This window comes from Myotis daubentonii, chromosome 10, assembly GCF_963259705.1.
Source record: "Myotis daubentonii chromosome 10, mMyoDau2.1, whole genome shotgun sequence".
In the NCBI taxonomy this organism is placed as follows: domain Eukaryota; kingdom Metazoa; phylum Chordata; class Mammalia; order Chiroptera; family Vespertilionidae; genus Myotis; species Myotis daubentonii.
In genome coordinates this window covers 8,775,449-8,784,238 of record NC_081849.1, presented here as the reverse complement: position 1 = coordinate 8,784,238, position 8,790 = coordinate 8,775,449, and the positions used below count along the sequence as shown (strand labels likewise).

General features: G+C 44.3%; 1 pseudogene; it reads left to right on the top strand.

The window, feature by feature from the left end:
* Positions 1–921: 921 nt before the first annotated feature.
* LOC132242647 (GTPase IMAP family member 5-like) lies at positions 922–7,773 on the top strand (annotated as a pseudogene).
* Positions 7,774–8,790: the final 1,017 nt, after the last annotated feature.

Below are 8,790 nucleotides of genomic sequence, written 5' to 3'. Positions count from 1 at the left end.
TGTGGAAAATGAATGATGACATTGACTTTCCCATATGCCTCTATATGCAAGGTTCCTAGATACCATTGTCTGAACTTTCTAGCACTGGCATCTTCTTATTATACAACAGCTGCAATCCACCATTCCATCTAGTAAAGTTCTCTTTCAGACTGTGCTTTAAAGGACTTTTCCCTCCTGAATTCAAGGTTAGGCCCTCTGACCTCATTTATGTACATTGAGTGGTTTGATACTATAAATCAATTTCTTGTGTAATAATCAGTATAAAACAGCACCTATAAGAAGAGCTTTCTTGATCTGCACATATACCAAATAAAACTATTGGAATTGACCAACAGAACGTGGGAGCCTAAGCCCATATTGTGTTCTCCTTCTCAGGTTGCAAGGGAATTGTTCCGTGTTCACTGCTCCAGCCTTAAATGTGTGGTCAGTTGACAAATAGAGGAAAATAGCCCTGCTCCTGGTTGCCCATACATAACACTCCAGTCCTTATGAGCCCCACGGGCTGCTCTGTCCAATGGCAGAGAGGGGGCAGCCAGCACCTGCGGCTGGGGAGCCCATCAAAGTCATGTCCTCAGAGTTGGTCTTCCAGGCCCTCTGTGGATCAGTAGTGCCTGTTTCCAGTAAGTAGGAACATTCTAGAAGCAGAGTCTTGAGAAGGGCCTTGGGGAGCAAGGCTGGGCAGGTGCTCCTGTGATGGATGCTGGGGTGGGGCGGGGGTAGGGCTTAGAGGGTTAGTGTCCCATAGGAATTTTTCTATGTCACAGGGGCCGTTTCTGAATCTGGTGGGGTTAGGGGTCCATCACTGCCTGCATAGCCTCTGCCTCCACATATTGCTTATTTTAACAAATTATAAAAAGGAAATGGGAGGTGCCTGGCAGCTGGCAGGCTCTGACAGGAAGCATCAGATTTAGGGGACACAGCCCCAGCCCTCTGGTCTCTAGATACTGTTTGGCCACTCACTCCAAGGACCTGTCCCCATTGCAGGGGAAGGGGGGGCATTCAGCAATCCCCTTTCTTCTTCCTTCCCAGCAGTCTCACCCTGGAGCATTCGGCCTCCAGGGAGCTCCTGTGTAACTGTAAAGGCCTGGCTTCCTATGCATCTGTCCCATGCACCTTCCTGAGAACTGGGAGCACATTAGCAGGGCCACAGAACACAGCTCCCACAGCTCTGAGCCGGGTAAGGGGATACTGGGGAGGGTCCCAGCGCCTTGGAAGTGTGAGAGCCCATGTCCTAATGACAGGCAGTCACTGCTTGTGTGATTTCAACTTCTAGTTACTCAACTTCTGGGCTTATCTCTCAGTGAAAGGGGATGATGGTGGTGGTGCTAGGGGCAATAGCAGGTTGATAGTGCGGGAAACAGGTGTGGAAAACACTCACCCTGTGCCACACCCGAGTATATTCCAAAGTGTTCCTGGCTTTCTAGCTAACTGACTACTGTTTAGCCCATTGGATCTTCATGGGGATTCACAAGATTTCATATAGTTGAATGAATATTCTCATCCTATTAAACAGATGGGAAAATTGAATCTCCCCATGCCGGGGTCCAACCCCAGCAGGTCCAGGCCAAAGGCGTAGACGGAGTCGGCAAAGAAGGAAGGACACGGAGACAGCGTTCAGTTGATCAGCAGCCTAGCCAGGATCTCTAGCCCGGATCTCCAGCCAAGTTCTGGTCTGAATCTCCAGAGAGGTTCTGCTTAGGATCTCCAGCCAGGTTCTGTGTCCATGTTGTCTTGCTAGGTTCTCCAGCCAGGTTCTGTCTGAGATCTCCAGCCAGGTTCGGTCGCCAGGTTCTAGTCAGGTTCTCTTGCCATATTTCTGTAGTCAGGTTCAGTCCAGGATCTTTTGCCATGTTCTCTTGCTAGGCTCCATCTCCAGGCTCTGAGGCCAGCCTCTGTCCAGGATCCCCTGCCATGCTCTCTCCAGCGAAGCTCCTCCGTCTCCAGAGAACACTCCTGTAGGTTCCGTGCCTAGGCTCTGTCTCTCTTGGTTCTGTCTTCTAAGCTCTGTGTTCTAAGTTCTGTCTCTTGCTGTCTTGTTACATCTGTATTTATACCAGTTGATTCAATCCTATCAATCTCTATTACAAAGGTTAGGGCGTTTCTTATCTCCATTCCAGGGAGTAAAGATTATGTAGCTTAAGCATGATTGTTTGTAGTGATTAACTACCCGCCTGGCACTTAGTTAAGGAGTTTCATCCCCTCCCTGACTTCAGGGAAAAATTCCTACCTGGGGAAACAACCTTTCTCGGAGAGGTGACCTTGGTTAAAACACACAGCGCTAAGGGGAGCAAACATATTAAGAACCGTATGCTATATATGCCAGGTCCCTTGAAACAGCAAGGATGGACCGGCTCCCGGCATCCCCAGGTACTCCATTAGGTTGGAACAATCTTCTAAATTTACCATCTTAACTTCTTAAGTGACACCTCCACTGAGCCACGTGTTCCCCAAGTTCCAGACCCCTGAGTACACATTATCTTAGGACCTTGTCCTTCTGAAAACCACCCCATTTCCCCCCAAATAGCCCATACCTTTCTTCTGACAAGAGGTAGGACTCAGCTGTATGACAGACTCATCTTCAGGGCACGTGGAACAATCCCTTTGTCTGCTGAATGAATTTTCTGTAAGAAATGTACCCAGAAATTCCAAGAAGTAAACTATAAAACAGGAGACTCTAAAAACAGGAAATATGGGGACTGTGGCATTGAGTGAAGGAGACATTTGTGAACAAAGCAGACAAGATATAGTTTGATTTTCCTAAAACAGCATGACAGAGCCTGCTTTCTCATGATTTGATACAGAAAAGTATCTCCATGATAAAATCAGGCTCATGTAATTTTAAAATCCAAAGGTACATTATGTTCATTTCCATCAACTCCCTGCCTGAACTACACCCTCTTATTGTCCTGCCAACGCTGTTATAACCTCTGCTTGCACACTGACTGCCACCCTCTCATTTTGGAGATGAGTAGAATTTTCCCTTTAGGTGAGGAATATGCCTCCATTCTCTGTCCTCCCGCTTTGGCCTGATCCAAGATTGACATGCACCACATTGCTGCAGGTCTGCCATGCTTTCCCCAGTCTTTTCTTAAGCTTTACAGTCCTGTTTTTGTTTGTTTGTTTGGTTTTGTCAATCCCCACCCCAGATATTTTTTCATTGAATTTAGAGAGATTGGAAGGGAGGTGTTGCTTCCTGTACACACTCCTCCTGGTACTGGGGATTGAGCTTGCAATTGAGGTAGGTGCCCTTGACAGAAATAAACCCGGGACCCTTCAGTCCCTGGGACAATGCTCTAACCACTGAGACAAACCGATTATCAATACTGTCATGTTAATACTTTATGACTCATTTTAGCATCTTTATTAATATCCTTTGTCACTCTCCCCGGATACTTTGTTATGTGTTAATTTCTGCCTAAAAGCACATTCCCCTGTGGACACATGTCTCCCCTGCCACCTGACACATTCAGAAGACAGTCCAGGAGAACTACCACCCTTCATCTTAGCTACTGTTACCAGAGTTTGATTGACTTTCTGTGTCAGGCACCTCGCTCCATTTGGGTCACACAGATAATCAAGTCAGTAAAACACCAGATGGTTTTAACCTGAAATGCTTCAATTTAGAGCAACTCCTGCACTCTGCAGTTTTCTCTTTGAATAACCTATCTTAGAAAGGCATGCATCCAATATTTTACAGTACAATTGTCTGTGTTGGTTTCAGGGAAGGCTTCCAGCCTGTCAGCCTCAGTGTTTGTCCTGACCATGGGACAACCTCATTGTATGTGGGGGTCCATGAGGCTGGGGACTTATTTAGATTAATTTTTCTCCTGTGGACTCAAGGAGAATTTGCTGGCAAAAAGGAGCTACATTTCAGTCTTCGCTCCATGGCAATTGTGTGACCTTGGGCAGGCATTTGTTGCTCAGTTTCCTCACAAAAGGTCATGAAGTGTAGAAAAATATAGAATTTGAGCAGGGTTATCAAGAGCCAGAGTATAAATTCCAAGGGTCAAGCATAGTCTATGGAAGAGGGTGTGAGGAAATGCTCTTCTCTGGCTTAAGCAAAGGAAGTGAGAAATGGTCAGAAGGGGAAAAAAGAAAATATGAAAATAGGTGGTTTACCTAAGGAGGGCCAAAAACCCCCACTAAGTTAATAGAAAAGTGTGCAAACATTTCTATATAACAGAAGCAACCTGAATAGCAAACAAACTATGAAAACTGTTTTTAAATTCAACGGTAATCAGTAAAATGTATTTATAAATGGATGAAGACATCATTATGTATGTCTTTAAGGTGATAAAAAAAAATTAACAGTGGAATATCACCAAGTGCAAGTGAAGATTTGGGGACTTCTCACACATGGCTTGTGTCAATGAAAATTGGCATTGTGGTCTCAAGTTATATTGACAATATCTAGTCAGATGAAAGCCATCCATCAATTGTTGCACTGAGATATGCAGTATTTGGGGATTATTTTGCAGGAAGCACATATTTTGGAACAGATTAAAAGTTTGTTAATCAATTATTGGATAAAATTTTACACAAATAATGTAATTTATGTAAAAGTTTAAAATGCAAAAACAGTATTAGACATTACCTATAGATACATGTGTACGTAGAAGTGTAAATGCACACATGAGATGACTAACAATAAGCTCAGAATATTGGTTGCCTCTGAATGACAGTGGGAGGGAAAATAACCCTGGGAAGTAAAAAAAACAAATGAAATTCATGTGTAATGTGTTAACTTTTCAATCAAACAGAATAGCTGCAGTAAAAATGCCAAAAAACTTAAATTTGTTCATTGCAAATGTAGGTTTTTGTTTCATAAGTTCGTGTATATCTTCACTTAAAAATTTGTTTCATAACTGTATAATATTTACAACTAAATAAATATAACCTCTACTTAGGTATGTAATATCTTGTCTTTTCTAACACCAAAATGAGTGATACAATATTATACCTCATTTGAATGAAACATTTATGGCAATTCATGCCAATGGTTGTGCCAATTTCTGTTTAAATATACTGAGATACAGAACGGTGATCACTGGGAGCCAGCCAGGAAAAACAGTTGATTAAACTCTGAGCAGGAAGTGGGTTTTTCTTGAATTTGTGCTCAGTGTTGATTCTTTCTTTGGAAATAGCACCACCTTTTCTCCACTAACTGCTCAGGGGGCTAATCACAAACTTTCTAGAACAGAGAAAGAAATTACCTTGCTGTAAATGACATTGGCTTGTTTGAAGTAATGAGAATTTCCAGTGCCCAACATGCTTTGTGTCACATAGGTATGGGGTGGCCAAGAGGAAAAGTATAGTGCATCCTCCCAGGAGAAGATTGGATCTGGGACATGATTCCTTCAAGGATTGACTTGAGGGCTAGTACTTTTTCCAGAAAGTTTGCCTACTATGAATCCAAACATAAAATAAAATAATGTTCCCCTCCTCGTTCCATAAAATAATGCTTTTTTTCATTTTATGTCTTTTCCAGTTGGAGGGACACAAGCAATGGATTAGTTTTAAAACATTTCCTGCTTTCCTGTAAGCTGAGACAGAAAAAAAAGGGACCAAGCATTGTGTTCACAGTGCATTGTGTTAGCATCACCAGGTTTGCTTAAAGTTATGTATAGACTTTTGAGGGCATAATGTGAGTTAGGAAATTAGCAATGGAATTGGTTCCTTGATGGAGAATTATTCTTAGGAGTCTGAACTGGACGTTACCTCAGGCCTTACCACCTTCATGTGGACACTCACTTTTTATTCTTTTCCTGTTTTTATCCCAGAAGAGGATGGAAGGACTTCCAAAGAGCAGATATGGAACTAAGGCTGAAGGTAAGAAAGGCTCCAAGTTCTCAAGAGGCACCGTTTCCTCACCTCAAACACAGTGACAGAAACCCAGTGTTTTAAACTGAAGAAGAAAAAGTCAGTGCTCATTTCTTCTTTACCTTCCCCACCATCTTCACCCCCTCCTCCACCCGACCCCTTCAGTACAATGCTCTCGGTGCACATGATGTGTGGGAAATTTGGAAATGAAACTTCAAGTCAGAAGTTGCAGGGTTTTTAACTGAATTGTGAATAAATTTTCTCTTTCCTTGTCCACTTTGAGCAGAAGATGGAAATATCTCCCAGAAAGATTTACTAATCATGCATGCTACAAAACACCCCAGAACACTGAAGAAAAGGAAGAACCAATGCAGAGTAGAAGAAATAAAATAATAGATTTTAAGACACTGAAATGAACTTGGAATCCATTTGGGCTCATAGAACTCTTGAACTCACAGGTTCTCATCCTGGAAAGTTTTAGCTCCTGGCTCAGCATCGCCCTCTCCAACACCACTTTTGTTAACTTCCTGTAATTCAATCAGCCAAGTAGGTGACCTTTCCATCCCATGTACTACTAATGGTCTTAACTTCCATCCTCTTCAACCACCCATCCTGAGTCATCTCTCAGGCTTTGCCTTTGACAGTAACTATGACCTTTCTGTTGTCTCAATTTTAAGCAGAGAATTCCCCACCCAAAGAACAGAGACCCAGGGACCTCAGCTGGTCCTTGGTGGAAGGTCACAGTGGACACTTCTTTTTCTCCCAAGGTTTAGGTGAATATGTTGAGCACTTCTACACAAGTGTTCCTTGTTATTCGTGAGTGAAAGGAGGTAGTAATATTTTCCCATGTGTGACTTCTCATCCTCTGCATTCTTATAATCTCACATTTATTTAACATGCAACTGGGCCAGGCACCATCCCTGGAGAAACACAGGAACCACTTTTCTTAACTATCTTCCCTGGTCTTGTTGAAGAACTTGAAGCAACCTCCTCAGTGTACCAGTTCTTACTGTTGGCTATGGGTCCAAATGGCTTTCCTATATAGAATTCCTATGACCGGAGAATCTCCTAAAGTTGTTGGAAAGTTTTGTATGTATTTAGATATGACAGTTTCCTGGGAGGGAGGTCCACAGTTTTAATGAGATACAATGAGAGTCCATGACTGAAAAATCTGGAGCAACACTAGCTTAATAAGACACATAATTTTTCTCTTTCAGGCAGTGGAGAAGATAACCAGTTTGCATCATCTTCTTCACTGAGGCTCATCCTAGTGGGCCAATCTGGTTGCGGGGAAAATGCCACTGAGAAAAAATGCCTCTGTCAATCTGCGATTGAGTCCAGGCTGGGGGCCTAGGCCTTGGCCAGAATGTGTCAGTTGGTCACAGGCACGAGGAATGGAAGGAACATCCTGGTGGTTGACACACCCTCCATCTTTGAGGCCAAGGCCCAGGACCAAGAAATGTACAAGGACATCGGAGACTGCTACCTGTTCTCAGCCCCAGGGCCCCATGCACTTCTGCTGGTGACACAGCTGGGGCACTTCACAGCCCAGGACACGATGGCAGTGAGGAGGGTGAAGGAAGTCTTTGGGGCAGGAGCCTGAGACACGTGGTGGTCATCTTCATCCACAAGGAGGACTTATGGGATGCACAAAACAGGCAACCTCAGCCTGCAGGTCCTGGTCCAGGAGTGTGGGAAGAGGTACTGTGGTCTCAACAACCAGGCTACTGGGGAGGAGCAGAGGGAGCAGCTGGAGAAGCTGATGGCTGTGGTTGAGAACTTGGAGAGGGATAACCAGGATAACTTCTACACAAATGACCTCTTCTGCAATGCACAGGTGCCCTAGGGAGAGGGGACAGCACCCTAGGAGAAGAGCACAGGTGCTACCTGGCCAAAGTTCAAGTGCACATTGAAGAGCAAAAGCGAGACCTGAAGGAGACTGGGAGTCACTAGGCATCCAAGGCGGTGCACCAAGTCAAAAAGTGTATTTTGCCTGATATAATTGTGCTATTTTAGCTTTTTTCTTTTTTCATTTTAATTTCATGATAATATATTTTCTATCCCTTTACTTTCAGTCTCTGTGTGTCCTTCATTTTGTGGGGAGTGTCTAATAAACACCATATATATCAGTCTTGTTTTGTCACTATTCAGCTATCCTATGCCCTTTGATTAGAGCATTTCATCCATTCACATTTAAATTGACTATTGATAAGTATGTTTTTATTTATTTTTTAAAATATATTTTATTGATTTTTTACAGAGGAAGGGAGAGGGATAGAGAGCCAGAAACATCGATGAGAGAGAAACATCAACCAGCTGCCTCCTGCACACTTCCCACTGGGGACGTGCCCACAGCCAAGGTACATGCCTCTGACCAGAATCGAACCTGGGACCCCTCAGTCCACAGGCTGACGCTCCATCCTCTGAGCCAAACCGGTTAGAGCAAGTATGTTTTTATTGACATTTAAAAAATTTACACCTATGTTCCTTAAATATATGTGTGTGTCACTAATAAAAGAGAAACATGGTAATTGGCGTACGACCGGTACCCTTTTCATTGGCTAATCAGGACGATATGCAAATTAACCACCAACAAATATGGTGGTTAATTTGCATATGTAGGCACAATGCAGGGAGGCAAAAGGGAAAGCAGGAAGAAGCCCCCTGCCACTGACAGTGATCGGAAACCCAGGGGGGAGCTAAGGGCTGGGGGGCAGGGCAAAGGCGGCCCTGGGGGCCGCCTTTGCCCTGCCCCCAGCCATGATCAGAGAATCGGGCGCCTTTGCCGTACTGGTCAGTGATAGCAGGAAGTAGCGGTGGAGCCAGTGATGGGAGCTGGGCACGGTCGAAGCTGGCAGTCCCAGGAGCTAGGGGTCCCTTGCCTGGGCCTAAAGCGGAGCCCGCAATCACGGCGCTGCTGCCACTGCGGGTCCCTGCTGCCCGGGCCGGACGCCTCGGCCAGAGGTGTTA